Here is a 16470-nt window from a genome sequence, read left to right on the forward strand (position 1 = left end):
GGGTTAGCATCCTGGACTTAGCTTGTGTATAATTGTATGAAAAGGAAGATGACTTTGAAATGTTTCTAATTCCCTCCAATGAGCCCACTATAGGGATAGAAAAGTCTAGTCTTGGCTCTTTGCTGCTCCATTCTGATACATCCTAAAACCCAGTCCATGTTCCTACTGAGGATCATAGGGTCTGACAGCCTGCCAGCATTATAGATGAGGTCCGGTGGTGTGGAAATGTCATCCTCATCTCCCCTGTTCCTTTTCTCTCGTGATACAGCCTTGAATGTACATTAACATCAGGGCAGAAACGATGGCACAGGGCATTTCATTGTCCAGGAATGCCAAACTTTCCTAGGAAGCTGATTTTTCTTTAAGAGAATTTCCACAATCTCGATGCATGCACTGACATTCTCTTTCCTGGGTGTGTTATTTCTCACGCTCAGTTCTTGTTCTTTTTTTCTCTGACATTATAGAAGAAAATTAATGGAACAGAATAAATTAGAAGCCTCCGTGCTTTATCATCTTAACTGTTCAGCAAATCTAATTGATACTTTGGGGAGATCAGGAAGTGCTTGCTGATGACTCCTTTAGAACAAATGGGCTTTTTGGGGTGTCTGAGTGGCTCAGTGGTTAAGCGTCTGCCTTCGGCTCAGGTCATGGTCCCAGGGTCCTGGGATCAAGCTCCGCATCAGGCTCCCTGCTCCATGGGAAGCCTGCTTCTCCCTCTCCCACTCCCCCTGCTTGTGTTCCCTCTCTTGCTGTGTCTCTCTCTGTCAAAAAAGAAATAAAATCTTAAAAAAAAAAGTGTTAGAACAAAGGGCTTTTTATTTGTTTGTTTTTGTTTACTTTTATGTTCTATTTACCATAACACACTGTTACGTTGCTGTAGAAATAATAAATACAATAGGAAATGTGATAATTAAAGTCTTGGGGAGACATGACAGTTTTACCCTTTTCAAATTAAACTGCAGTGTTTTGTCCCCAAATTATCTATAGAACTGACAAACCTGGTCATTTGGTTAAAAGTGAGTAAGTAGGTTTTATTAAAATTTCTAGAATATTTATAACACTGAAAAGAAGTACTTAGGAAGGTTAAAGAAATTCTCTTTTCAGAGGTGTCTGAAATAGGATTTCTTTATTTGGGGAGGAGGATTAGGGCTGAACCTTAGAGCAAGTATTTTCTCAGTGTCTGTTGCAACCTGTGTGTGTGTGTGTGTGTGTGAGAGAGAGAGAGAGAGAGAATAAGCACATGCATGTACACACTGTTTTTTCAAGAGCTGAATTAACAGTGCTAGCTTATTGGAGGATTTCTAACTAATTTGAGGTCCTAACCTGTATCAAGGTTAAAAATGATAATTTTCTAAATGAGTAGTGAAAGAATAATCTTTGTGCTTCAGATTTAAAGAAGTTAATTTTCTCTTAAATTCTCTATTTTTTCCACATGAGAGATGTGTCAGAAAGAACAAGTTCTGGAGAAATTTTAGGGCTAAAAAGAGGAGGCCACTTCTCAATTGCTCAAAGTTATCAGCTGAGAGGTCTCCTGGTCATTCATTTACTGTCTTTAGCTTCAAGAGGTTGAGTTCCATGGGGCCGACAGGGGGAGGATGGTGCAGATATTAAGGGACCCGAGGTACAGCCAAAGCTTTGAACTTGTACTCTTGAGGGCCAGGACAGGTCTGATTCCTGTGGATGCTAGTTTAGGTTCTTCAACTGCTTCTTAATGCCAATGCGCCTTAATATTTTTCAGATTCAATTATGTATTTTTGCTAAGTATTCCCTGTTGTATTTGCTGTTGAATATTCCCACCTGGAATGCAGGCCCCACTCTTCCTCTGACTAACACCATTTTTCAAGTCCAAGCTTACTGCCACCATCTCTAGGAAATCTTATTTGACTTCTAAATCAGGATCCTGTTTTATAGCGCAGGGGATCCTAGGGGAAGGGAGGGAAAACTGAATGGGAAGTCATCAGGGAGGGAGAAAAACCATAAGAGACTCTTAACTATAGGAAACAAACCGAGGGTTGCTGGAGGGGAGGTGGGTGGAGGGAGGGGGTAACTGGGTGATGGGCATGAAGGAGGGCACGTGATGTGATGAGCACTGGATGTTACACTCAACTGATGAATCATTGAACAGTACGTCTGAAACTAATGATGTACTATATGTTGGCTAATTGAATTTATAAAAAAGAGGGATCCTGTTTTATTTTTCTCTCTCAGTACCCTGTTCCTTTCCTTTAGAGTAATATATGTATAGAAATACATGTACAGGAAGATAATTTGTAATTATTTATTAAGATCTCTTACTTGCTAACAGTTTCTCCCCTACATTTGACTGTATGCTCTAACAGGACGGGAATCCTATCTGGACAGTCCAGCACCAGACAGTTAAGAGCCAGGCGGGATTTCCTGAGTGAATCAGTACGTATTGCCTCACTTTTTCAGAGTGGAGTTTGAGTCTGTCTTTATTAAGTAATCTTCAGTTGGCATTGTTCCTTACCAGTTCAGGTTAAGAATTGTGTGGTTGTGTGTTGCCAAGGGGATTAATATTGAAAGGAGTTCAACAGCGATTTGTTTTGTAAAGAAAGAAGTTATATGACTGTATAAATATTCCATATTCTCTTAAAGGTTGTGTTTATTTTCTCACAAATACTCCCTTGTTTACAGGGTTTCGCTGCGAGGGCAATGTCCTTCCTTAAGTGCTGAAACGCCACTCGTATTTCAGGAAAGGACACGTTCACCTCCCACCGCCCCCACAGCACAGTTGAACAGGATTTGGGAAGATTCGTTTCTTTTTTGCTTGTGGGTGGCCACAGGCACTGACTGTGTCCTCATAACCTCTAGATGCACGATTGCTGTCAGGCCAGAGCCCAGGGACTGCTCCTCAGTCCCCATGCCACACAGAGCCGCAGGGGAAAGATGAGGCCGATTAATGAGTACTAATTACTCTTGAGCCGGAAGATCTCCTTTTAGTATGACAAAATAGAATAAAATCCACCACACAGTTTGCTCAACCTGTCAGAAAGGTGGGGCTCCACCATCCAGATGCATGCACCAACACTCTTCCCTGGGAAACCAAACACAGCTGAATAGACAAAGCAACATACCCTGACTGGCTCTGCTTACCTCTGGTGACCATCCAATTTGTCTTTCCCCTGTTATTCATAAGGATCTCAATAATTCAGTATCCATTTAGAATGCCGTGTGCTCTAAAGAACATGCCATCTGAGTGACGGTTGTTTAAACAAGAGGAGGTATTTGTCCCCTAACAGGAGATCTGGATGTTGGTGCTTGCTGATGTTTGCTCAGTGGCTCACAAAGTCAGGACTCTGGGTTAGTGTCTCTGATTCTTATGTCTGTCAGAGGAAGGATGCAGCTCCCAGCAGCCTCTGCTCACACATCCAGGTTCACAGGCAGGCAGCAGAGGCAGCTAGTGGCAAAGGTTTACTGCTCACCCCCATCTCTCTTCACCAGGAGATAGAAACCTTCCTCAGAAGCTTCCCAGCTTCCTTTCTCCCCCCTCCCCCTTACACTTTGTGGTCCAGAACTAGGTTACATGGCCGCTCCAGCTGGAAAAAAATGAGTAATGAGTTGTCCAACCCTTATTGTAGGTAATGGAAAATGGAGAAGGGGCTTGGAAATGGTTTTTGAATAGAGAAGAAGAGTCTGTAGGGGGTCCTAACCTGGGACCCTGCTCAGCCCTTTGCAGTCTTATTTATTATCGGACCAGATCTGCGCTCTTGGTGGTGACATTCTTATACCTTAAGATGTTCCTCCTTCTCTGTTTGGTGCCACACCTCCCATCTGACCTTTCCTTAAAAAAAATATTTGGCACTGAATCAGCAAATCACACATTTATATGGTAGATTAAGCGTATCAGAGGAACATGTAGTATTTAGAAAATTTTTTTTAAATGTTTTTCTCCCCCCTCCCCCAACTAGGGTATTATTTTCCGCTTTCTATGGGCTTTTCTCAGGTAATTGCAATTCCTAGAGTAAAAAATATAGGTGTTGACACCAGATTCCAGTTTATTTTTTTAGTTCAGTATACAAATGAAGTGAGATCAGTAATTTTATCATTTGGGATGCATGATGCATAGAAGCATTACCCTGAACTTCACTACTTTATTATTTTTTGAAAAAGTAATGTGAGATAGATGCTCTCCTCACCCCCAGCCTTTCTAAAGTACACAGTTTAATCAAAATCTGTCCATGCTAGAGATGTTATCACATACTAGTATTCCCACTCAATTGCAGCCTCTTGGGTTTAATCATCACAAAATTATTAGCACAAAATCTCTCGCTGAATTTCTTCTACCTGTGGTATCTTAAGTCACTGGGTGCCCCTGGGGGCAAGTGGATTCACATTTCATTTCACCAAGAATGGAAAATAAAAATGGACAAATGTTCTTGGTAATTGTTGATAGTTCAGTATGTAATGCTATAAAGTTACCTAATGTGCTACCTTTTCACCTGAAAGAAAACAAAAATAGAATCTGTAAAATCTTTCTATAATTGTGATTACTTACAAAAATTGACCTGAACTATTCAGTTTTTTTTCATCTGTATGTATTTAATAATAAATGAATTCTGCAAGCTGAATAATTTTTTTTGAAATTCATTTATTTGATAGTCTTGATTTGACCCCTTTGAAAATACTCTGCAGCTCTGCTTTTTGTTTGCCTCTTTGATTGGGCATGGGCAATCACTCATGCATAGAAATTCTTACTGACTCACTCAATGACACTTTCTCTTTTGCATACAAATGTTCTCTCTAATTTTTTTTTTTGCTGTCATCAAATGTCCATGCGACATGATCTACAAATATGAAGACTGTGCTCATCAGAGTTCAGTGTTTAAATAAAATATATAGAGAATTAATCTGACACATATTTAATGATGTGTATAATTGTTATTGTGCTGCATGGCAATTTGGCATAAATGGTAAGCTACTCATGTCATAGCAATTGAGAATATGTTTATACAGACAGACTCAGCATTTTTATAATCTGTAGTGGGAAGAATATGAAAGTGGGGGCAGTGAGAATGGAAATGTAGTTTGTGGAAAGCTTCTCCCCTATGATATAACCATATGAAGATTGAAGAACTGTTTTCTCCCAGTTCTTTTTTTTTATAGAGAGAGCTCATGAGTGGGTTGGGGGATGGGCAGAGGGAGAGAGAGAGAGAGAGAGAGAGAGAGAGAAAATCTTAAGCAGGCTTCAAGTCCAGTGTGGAGACCAACATGAGGCTCAATCTCATGATCTTGAGATCATGGTCTGAGCAGAAATCAAAGGATGCTTAACTGACTGAGCCACCCAGGGGCCTCTCTTTTCTCCCAGTTCTATCAGATACTAAGGAAAGGTACCTAGCCTCTCAGGGTCTCTCCTATATTGGTTTTCCCAGGATTTAGATGGACTAGCATGTCAATTTACACCGGGGCTTCTTAAGCATGTAAATGTGGATATCCCATGGGGATTATTTTGGAAAGAAAAGAAACCGATTAAAGGACTAAAATATCCAACAACTCTCAATAAAACAAGTAGGAAAGGAAGTGTTTTCCACATATCATTATCTTGGCAAAAGAACTCTTGGGCAATGGCCCTTTGTGCTCATGGGTGGAGAAGATACAGTTTGCGTCCTTATCTTGAAAGGCCTTTGTATAACCAGTTGGGGTGTGGAAAACACTTCACAAGCCTAGGTAATCATGGTGGTAGATCTCCTAATTACTCATTTTTTCAGTATGGTAGGCAAAATTCTAAACTTAAACTTGTCAATTAAAGTGATTGCAGTGCCTTCTAATTTTAAGCATTCTCATTTCATGTATGTATTTAGTCAATTTGAAGTATAGCTCCACCAGAAACATTTCATCATCCCATCCCTGTTCACCTACTTTCCAAGTTGGCATCTTGGTTCCACTGAGAACTTACTGCCTTTCTGCATTCTCGTGGTGATAAAAGGGAGATCCATGCATCGACCTCTGGTCCCTCACTGGTCTTCGCTGTGAAAGGGTTGACCTGGGCTCCTCTCTGGCTGGGACTGGTTCCATTACTGACCATTCTGCTGGTGTTTGCTGCAGATGTGTGGCTGTGATACACCATGCTTGTATCTCTCTTACTTGTTCTGAGCCTCAGGTACTCCCTGGCTGACACAGCCTCACTGACTCCCTCTGAACCCCTTCCATTTGTCTCTGGTTTGGATGTTCCATCTCAACCGTTTGCCCTTGTAGGTCCAATAGCAGAACCTCTGGTTCTAACTCAACATTTATCCACGTCTTCCCCTATCTCCAAAAGGCATGTGGAAACTTCTGGGTCTCATCCTCCCTGAGAACTTTGCTAGATCACCAGATGCTAGTGAATTTCTTTTGGTATGTCTACATTGCTGAAAAGATGCAAGGCACTCTCCTTCCAAAATCCTAGATGTGAAGAAAAGCACTGCTCCCTTCCATCAGTGTTTCCATAGACTTCTTTATCACATTTCTGCCAACCTAGAAAAAGCCTGAAGAGACAGATTTAGACGCACATATCTCATCCCTGCTTCTCCTCCCTCAAGATTCCTTCTTTATGACAATCCCTTTTTGGTAGAAGAAGCTTATTTTTATTTATCCTTCCTATTCTTCCAGGAACACCCTGAGTACATTTGGGCCAGGAAGGGAGGGCTTTGTGCTCCCTAATTCGTCAGCCATAATGGAGGATGGGAAGCGGTAGACAAAGACAGGTTGGCCAATAAGTCTAAACTGGAGGGTATTTTAAAAATAGTACACCCAATTACAATGCCCGCATGATAAAAATTCCCCAATCTCAGGAGATATTTCCTCCTATTTAAGGGGTCACTTCTTCCTTTTCCCAAAGGGCAAGAGCTAAATTTCTGCCTTGAATTTACTTTCTGACTCGCCTTAGCCCCCAGGTCCTCTGAGGATGGCTGAGTAAACCTGGAGACTGGTGTGCTCCTGTATTTGGCGACACATTTTAGATCCAAGAAAGCTAGAGATTTCCAATACAGGCCATTCAGAGGCGCAGGCCAGGCGTGCAGGTGGAGCCTCCCTTGAGCAAAGGTAAGTCTCAGGTGATCTCGATTAGCTAGGGATGAGTTGTTTCCTCTATTTAAAGATAGCAGGCTATATGAGATGCCACATCCAAACCCAAATTCACCTCCATGTTCTCTTTGGCCGTGGCTCTGTGACCCAGAAGGGAAAAAAGGTGATAGCTGAGGTCATGTCTTAAGACCAGAATACCTTTGCTTTCTATCTTTGTGAATTTCTCAAATCAAACTTTGCTTCGTGTCTATCAGCTATGGTGATGCTTTCTGGCCTAAATATACATCTGGAGTCTGATCTCTTTCCCAAGGCATAATTTTTGAAATATGCCCTGGGCCTGAGTTGCTGGCATAAGGCTTCACCCTGCTGAATGAGGCTCAGTCATTTCAAAGAGAAATAGTCTTATTTTCCTTTTCCCCACCCCTTCCTTTCTTTAATCTGCTAATTGTCTAGAGTTGCATCTATAAATAATTTTTATTCATTGCCTTGGCATCAAGATTATTCAACTCTCAAATTCTCATCTGGGTGTTTGTTACCTGTCAGCAGCAAAGATATTGTACTTCTCACAGGTTCTTAACGATCCCAGATGGGCTTCTTTGTGCAGCAAACTTGCAGATTTGTTTCCTTTGATGTAGAAAGAAAATGGAGTTTATTTAATTTGTTGGTAAGTGGTCTGCTTCCCCTCATAAGCCTGAATTTTGTGCTATGCAATCATTCAAACAGCCCTTTTAGATAATACTCCATATCTTTCTGTAAAAAATGCACATTTCCTCCTATTTCCACCTAGCTCCTGTCCAAGAGAGCATCTGTGTGATTGGAGGGGTGGTATAGCTTGATGATGGAGGGGAGACAGCATGCTTGGATCTGTATGGTGCTTTATAAAAAGAAACACAACACTTATAATACACACACATATAACACTTTATATAATATACTGAGATACAATCTCTCTCTGTCCATACCCCCGCCCACTCATACAATGCTTTATGCTGTTTATGAAGCTCTTAAAGAACATCTTAGCAAGGGCTGTTCCATGGCCCTGGGCCCGCTGAGGGCTGATGGTGCCATCTCTGGGTGCTCTCCAGTTTGCGCTCCAGAGGCCGAAGGCCAATGTATCCCGGCCGGTTTTCTTACCCTTGGTCAGGCCTAGCCATCTTTCCTGAGGCTTTGGCCCCACCTTCGTTCTCCCTGGCTTTGTAGACAACCCTGCTTCCATTGGCTCCCATTCCCTATCCCCAGATCCCTATGAACCAGATGGAGCCTGAATTGGGCTGTTTCTTCTTTTTTTGGTCCAGATTTCCTCAAAATCACCACTGCTTCCTGTCCCACGGCAGCTGCGATCTGAGTCCTAAATACTCAGGGCTTGGTTTGCTGAAGGATTTAGAAAATACTAACTCCCTTCAAGTCCATTGCCTTACTGCAAAAACCCTATTTTGAATATTAGAAAATGAAAATTAATTCTTTAATTTTCTCTATTCCTAATGTAATAACCTTGATGTCCTCTCTCCACTTGCAGCAAGCAGTGTGCACCTCCAGTCAGCTAGAGGGCTAGGGAGCTGTGTACACAGAAATGCCGGAGAGGAAAACAGGCTAATATTCGTAAGGTTATTACTTAAGTGCACCGAGTGAACACAGTGAATAAAATGGAACGATCTCTGCTTCTTGGAGCTATAGCCTGGTGAGAGAGACAGATATTATACAAATAAGCATATAATGCTAGTTTATGGGCAGTGGTTTGAAGGAAAACAACTGGTAGGAGAGAAAAAGCCTGGGGTTGACAGTGGTAGGAGGCAGAAGTTAGACTGGGGCGTCAGGGAAGGCCCCTGGAGAAAAGCAACAGAGGCCTGAGGCTGAGGAGATGTTGGTCAGGTACCATGCAGAGGGGAAAGCGCTCCAGGTGGAGGGAGCAACATGAGGGATGGCTCTAAGGGGAGAGGCATGAGAGAAAGCCAGCAATTGCTTCCTTCCCATCTCCCTCAGCCCAGAAGCCAAAGTCCTCCTATCACCTACAACACTCTGCCATGTATCAATTACCCCATTACCCAAACCAGTGCTATGGTCTCCCTTCATCTCTCGGACCTCATCTACCTCTCCTTTCCTCTTCATTCCCTCTGGAGTAGCCACACTTACCCCTTGCTGTACATCAGGCACACCAGGCAAGTTCCTACCTCGAGGCCTTTGCACTTGCCATTTTCTCTAGCTGAAAGCTCTTCTGCCAGGCAGTGGCAGGGAATCACTTCTCGTGTTCCCCCAGCTTTTACTCAAAAGGCAACCTGTCCGTAACACTTGCCTTGGTCACCTTATCTAAAAATGTCAGTTCCTCCTGCTCTGACATTTTATGTCACTCTTTCCTGCTTTTATTTTTCTTCTCATTATCTAATGAACCATATGTTTTATCCAGCTGTCTTATCGATTGTCTTTCCCCCATGAAATGTAACGTAAGCTGTGAGGGTAGGGATTTTTGTCAGTTTTATTCGCTATTGTATCTTAGCAATTAGAATAGTGCCTGGCACATAGTAAGCATTCAATAAATGTTTGTTGAATGAATAAACGGGTGGTTGACACATCTGTTCATTTTCGATGCACTTTTGGTTTGTTTTCTTCCATGCCTCATGGAGTTTGCTCTGCCCTCAGTCCCTGTAGCCTCTTAGGATCCTCTTAACCAAGTCTGTCTCATCTCAGTCTCTTTGCTATATCTAGATTCCCTGACAACCTGACCCCTGCATTTTTAGCTGGTGTTCCTTCCTTCACACCTTGAATGATTATTTGTGGAGCACCTACTATGTACCAGGCACTGTCCTGGGCACTGGAGGTGTGGTGACCAGGAAGACAATATCCCTGCCTCCATAGAGGTTAGATTTTAAGCAAAAATTTCCCCCCAGAGATTCTGTCTTGTTACATAAGCATCCGTCTGACTCTCTTCTGCCTCCACCTGCCAGAGAACTGCAGTAGCAGTGGGTAGCCTGGCAAGGAGCACCACTGTCCAAGTCACCAGATGTGGCAGAATGGAGCAGGGTGTGGGAGTGAGAAATGAGAGGTGGGCCTGTCTGATGCAAATCCTGCAGAGGGGTACGGAGATGCCTGGGCAAGTAACCCTTGCGAGAGTTATCTGGCTGGGAGGCAGCGGTGAAATCGAGTCCCTCGTTGTGGGTAAATACAAACTGGCCATCCAATGTCCCATGACTGTTAAACTTCCTCATCACATGACAAGGACGATCCTTTTATTCTAAATTTGTTCTTAGATAAATTAGCATGGCCACTGAGGAAGAATGGCTACATCTGTGTAGGCCGTAAAAAGCAATGGAGCGCCGTCATTCCGATTCCCACAAGCGCATGGTTTTACAAAGGTTGATTGTTCACATTTGGACATGCCATTTGAAACACACATATTGTACACTCCAGACCGCACGCTTCCAACGTGGCAAATGCCTATAGAAAGTTAACCGGAAAATCTGACAGGTCCCCACAGCTGCCACTAATGCCTTTGTAAAGGGGGCTTGATGTATTGCAATAATTACAATGAAAGAAATTGGAAATAGAGTATTATACACGTTGAAAATATTAAAAAATAGCTTAAAGTTTCCTGGGGAGAATCAATTTTTATTGGCATATTACAGCCGATAAAAAAAGCCTAAGAAACATATATATGGTATTTAGTTATTTAGACACTACATTCTAATGAATGTACAGTGTTTTCATACAAAAAATGAATCTTAATAGCTAATATCATTTTCACATTTTAGGTTGGACCACAGAAAATTCTTATTTCATGAATGCCAGGTGTTTTTTTTTTTTTTAGTAATAATGTCAAATTTTAGTATAATTATAAATAGAGATTCACAGACCATTTTTAGGCCTGATTTTATAAAAGACTGCTACCACACTACCTATTATAGTATTATAATTGTGAGCCCCTTCAGGTAGGGACAGAATCCTATTCATGCTTCTTTATTCTCAGATGGTTCTAGAACACCAAGGAGAGCCCCACATGCAGGAGGTATTCAGTATGGGTTGAACTGATCAAAGAGATGGCATATAAACCGGTTGGCTTTGAGAAACACAATTCACATGGAAGGTAGCAAGAAGCAAGGATTTTGGAGCAAGACTGCCTGAGTTCAAAACCCAAGTCTGCTACTTGACCCTGTGGGGGCCTCAGGGCCGTGCTTTATAAAATGAGGATAACAGCAGTAACTCCCTCACAGGGTGGTGGTGAGGATTGCATGAGTTACTTAAAACATGTGAAGGCATTTAGAATGATGCCTGGCACGTGGGAAAGGCAATATACTATTAGCTACTAGTAGGTAAGATAAGCACACATACTCAAAAAGAAAATATAAAATAGAGCATTAATAAATGTTTTTCTACCCTCCCCTTCTGCAGGTCTCCTTTCCGGACCTTTCTGGACACATGCACATTGGCAGACACATAAACCCCTTCATGAAAATGAAGAGAAGAGGTTCCTTCACAGGCTACCAGGAACACTAATTTGGAGGGGAGCAGGGATCTGGCTGTAGCGTCTGCCCCTTTAAATGAACCCAGCCTGCCCTTCTAAACCTGAGCTGAGATTCTGTAAAAGGTCCCTGCAAGGCCTCTAAGCTCTATCCCTGGATAAACTCCAAGTCATTTTCCATCTGCCAGTAGTGCTAATCCTTGATCTTGGCATGATTAGATAATCTTTTCAGATATTAATTTATGTAGCTTTCTTCCTGCATCTTTTTCTTTACAATGCCCCTGACAATTTTGCTCTCTCTTTCTCCTCTGCCCCCATTCAAGCTGACCTTTGACTCGGCTCTGCTTGCTTCAGTAACTGGTGGAGGTGGAGGCGAAGTTAGAGGATGTGGTTAGGATTGAAAGCACTAGTAGTCTACAAAGCGTCCTGACTTTCTTTGCAAAATCTAAGCACATCTGATAACTAGAGGGTCCATAAAGTTGGTAGAAATGTTAAGTGAATTTGTGGGGGTAGAACTGTCTAGAAGAAACTTAAGGGGAGAATGATTTCCTGCAATTTTTTGAGGTTCTATTGGATTGTGATAGGGTTTGCAATCTGACTGTTTTACCAGTAAAAGAGATCTGAACATTATTCCCTGCCAAAATTTCAAACCTGTGATGTGACTCCAGGATTGGCTGCACGGTACACGGGGAATCTGGGACCACAGACACCTCGCTAAAGATTTCCACATGCAAAGCTCAGATTGGAAGTGATAAAGGGCTGGCAGTCAGAAGACATGAGGACAAAGATTATGGGATTCTCTAAGTAGTCTATGTGGACAGTAGACCAAAATTCAGGGTGCCCTTTCCCTATGTCTTGGTGATGGAGAAAGCTCCGGAACAGTAGCAAAATGCCTATGGGTAGAGAAACCCCAAGAAATGACACGTACAGTTTCCTGTCTGGAGGAGTGGGCCTCAAAATAGAAATTATTTTGATGAATACAAAATAAAGAAGTGCAATGGTTTGGGCAGGAGTTTTTTTTTATCTCGTAGCAATCCTTCTCTTTCTTCTGCTAACAGAACCTTGACCCCACTGGAGGGCATTTACATCCCCCCATTTGGGGAGATGCGGTGCAAATCTTCCTATAGCAGAGAGGGGAGGGCACAGACCCAGATTAGATCTATCAGACTCCCCTCTTTTAGGACTTTGCTTCGTCAGAGGAGGGATCCAAGCACCAAAGCACTGTTGGGTCGGTCCCATTTAGCGGTAATTGGTTCCTGCTCTGCACATCCACAGCTGCTCAGCTTCTGCCCTCTGCAAGACCCACTCTTCACATCTGCCTTGATTCTGAGAACTGCTTCGTACACTTCCACAACATTCCTCATCAGTTGAGAAGATTTTGTGTAGAAATGATTGGTTTATCAGAAAGGTTAGAAAGAATTGGCATTTTTTGTTACGACTTCTAAAACTAACAGTTCCGGAACTGTTCGACTGTCCTACTGTACGTAGCTTTGGATTGAGGAACCGGTGATGAATTGCAGTCATAGTTGTCCTAGGCTTTTTGCCAAGATATGCATTTTGGCATTTTCTTCAGCTTTGCACCCTGACCCTTCTAGTAAGAGGTGACCCATCTTTCCGCTTTCTCAGCCCAAGTGATGGAGTCCTTCCACTCCCCTCCTCCCAGAATCTGCTTCACAGGGAGGAGGACCAGGGAGAGGGCTGGCTCCTCCAAAATCTCCTGACCAATTAAAAGATGATCCGTCATCTCCACTATGTCCCCAAATGAATTTTGTTTCATTAGTATCCAGTTTTCAAAACATTAGCATGAACCTATTTTGCTCTGATCAGTGGCTGACATCAAGAGCTGGATTAAGTTTTGTTCCAGAGACAAAGTGTTTTAATAATTTTTCTTTTACCCTTTTGTGTCATTTCCTTTTATCTGAGTTGCAACTTTTGTTTACTATACAAATGCCATGCTAAAATTTTTATTTTATGAAAAAGTATTCATCTCAAAATATTAGTGAATTCACAATTGCAATCCAGTTTTGGATGTTATTTGTTTTTTGCCAAAATTTAATTTGAATATATATCAGCGTTGGTTTGAGTCATTTATCATAATAAATTTAATTTTGTATCTGTTAGATATATATTTTCTTGATTTTTGTGTGTTTCCATTTCTCTCCTTTTCTGCAGTTTTATCATCTTAATATTTCAATACATAATTTAAGAAAAGACAAAGAATAAAATATACTCGATATATTAATTTAAAAAATTTTTATAACATTTTGTATTTGCAACTTATATTGTAGCACAACCCATTTTCAGAATAATAAAGTTAATCTAAAATTTCTTGTATTTTTCTCTCTAAATATACCTTTATCAAATCTTTTAGAATTTATATTTGTATTTGAATTTGCATAAGTTAAGTGACCAAATATTAAGAAATAGTCAAAACAAGCAGAGTGCCCAACACACAGTAAATGCTTAATTAATTATTTATTGAATAAGTGAACAATACAATTTGATTTGATTTTTTTATTCATTACAAACTATCTTACAGGGTATTAAACTACACTTCTTCATCTGTCCCTTTTCATATATCATGAGGGATTAACTCATAGGTTTATCAGTTATGTCTGTTTCCACCGTGTTCATACAGAAATGTTCTCCGCTCACCTGAAGTGTTCACATGAGGTGAGATCCATTCATTACATAAAGTTTTGTTGAGCATCTATAATGTGTTGGGCTTCGGGCTTGCACAGAAATTCGGTGCATCATCCCTTACCTCCAGGAGTTTGAAGGAAAGAGTAAACAGATAATAAGAGCAAAATGTGGCAAGTGTGGTCAGTGGTATATTCAGAGGGTCATGAACAAGTGGAAATAGATGTACGTCTGTAAGGCATCTGGGGGTCAGGAAGGGATTCGCAGAGGATGAGCTCAGAAATTTCAAATCTGTGTTAAAAAAATCAATAAAAATTTCCTTGCTCTGTTTGGTGCTAAGAACATCCCAAGCATACTCTCTACCTTCAAAAGAAATTTTATCAGATAAGGCTAAAGTAGAGCAATTAGGTAGCTTTTTTTTTTTTTTTAACAATCATCATATTTTTAGTGAGGAAAATAACAAGATTAAAACATACAAAAGTATATGAGGAGAATTATATGGTATTAAATGTGTCCCTAGAATCAGAGGAAAAGAACAGCTGGTAAATTTAAGAAAGATTTTAACTGGAAAAGATTACACATGTGAGCAATAGTCCATTCACCTTAAGAAAAACAATACACACCCACAAACTTCCATCTTCAGGTTTTCAATAGTGGTTTTTTTGTACGACCATTAGACTAACCTCCCCCACAAAATTCAACCAACCATCATAAAAATTAAGTTGTGGACAGGTCCACCTGGCTATATTCCATGTTTACTCTTAGACGCTTTTCCAGCCAATGAGGGTAAAATTCATGGTGCACACAGCAAGAATAAAAAGAGAATCACTTCCCTTCACACAGAAGGAACCCCTCATCTTGAGCATCTTTCTGCGCTTCGCAGTGTGAGGTGTCTCAGTGCTTGCGGGCACTCTTCAGCCCCATAACTGTGAAGGTAGCAGCCATCAGTTTCTCATAAACCAGGAACGTGAGAGCAGCAGTGAGGACTGTCTGTAGCAATTTGGCTTCAAGGCCTTTGTAGAGTCCCATGATTCCAAAACGCTTTACTCATTGGTGAAGAAGATAGAGAACATTCCGAAGACTCCCCAATGTTCTGTTTTCTGGGTTTAGTCTTTGACGTCCAAACCTCAGAATTGACCATACCTTCTGCATAGGATAAGTGACGGTGGTAGCAATCGCTTTGGATATTGCACCAATGATGAACACATCCAAAGAAGAAAGCTTCACTCATTTCTTTAGAAGCTGCCTTTTTAAACCTTCATAGAAAATGAACTGGATGGCAGGATTGAAGACCAACAGCAAGGAAGGAAATGTGCCATTCCATAAAGCCAAGATTCCTTCATCTCGAATGATCTGGTGAAAAGCATCAATAATACCTTTGTAGTTGGTTGGTACAATGTCTTCATTCCTAAATTTTGCCCCTTGCAGCTTCAGTCTGGTGTTTACCACCCAGAGTGGAGTTGTTAGCAACACATTCACCACTCTTGCAACAAATCCAACTACTAGATCTTTTCCAGTAGTGGAATGTTGACCTTTGACCCAGACTGCTTTGAGACTATTAAAAGTGTAGAAATAGACAAAATTGGAGCAGCAGAGACTGGAGATAACTGGAAACCACCCTCCATATGGTGCCAGAAGGCCTTCTTCCGTAATGATCTCGAGGAGCACCATGTGTGTAGTTTCGGACTTTTCTTTTCTCATCAACTTGAAGTCGCAGTCGAGCTGTATCCAAGGGAAAAAATACTGTCATTGCTGTCACACTTCCCACGGCTCCAGCCACAGCGTGGACCAGGCTTTCGTAGGACAGCACGGAGGCCATTGCTACGGCTCCCCACAGACCTAGCAACACTTTTCTCTCAGGTCGCAGCTAGCGGAGAGGAAAGAAGTGCCAGAGCCCGGGGCGTGAGCCCAGCAATTAGGTAGCTTAACGAAAGTAGGGTTTTACAACACCAAAAGCATAATCTATAAAAGTAAAAGGAGATAAATTAGACTTCATCATAATTAAAAAGTTTTTCTGTGCAAAAGAGAATGAAAGACAAGTTGCAGACTGGGAGAAAATACTTGCAAGTCACATATCTTACAGAGATTCTCATGTCCAGAGATACAGGGAACTTTCAAAATTCAAAAATAAGGAAAGAAATATCCTGTGGGGAGCGCCTGGCTCACTCATTTGGTTAAGTGTTGGACTTTTTTTTTAAATTTATAATTAAAATAATAATCTTTTTTATTATGTTACGTTAGTCACCATGCAGTACATCATTAGTTTTTGATGTAGTGTTCCATGATTCATTGCATATAACACCCAGTGCTCCAAGCAATACGCCGTCCTTAATACCCATCACCAGGTTAAGTGTTGGACT

At 41.4% G+C, this 16470-nt stretch overlaps 1 pseudogene; it reads right to left on the reverse strand.

Annotated features, from left to right (window-relative positions):
- Positions 1 to 15004: 15004 nt before the first annotated feature.
- Positions 15005 to 15929, reverse strand: LOC113925265 (annotated as a pseudogene).
- Between the last annotated feature and the right edge of the window lie 541 nt (positions 15930 to 16470).

The sequence above is a fragment of the Zalophus californianus genome, chromosome 2 (assembly GCF_009762305.2).
Source record: "Zalophus californianus isolate mZalCal1 chromosome 2, mZalCal1.pri.v2, whole genome shotgun sequence".
Taxonomy (NCBI): Eukaryota; Metazoa; Chordata; class Mammalia; order Carnivora; family Otariidae; genus Zalophus; species Zalophus californianus.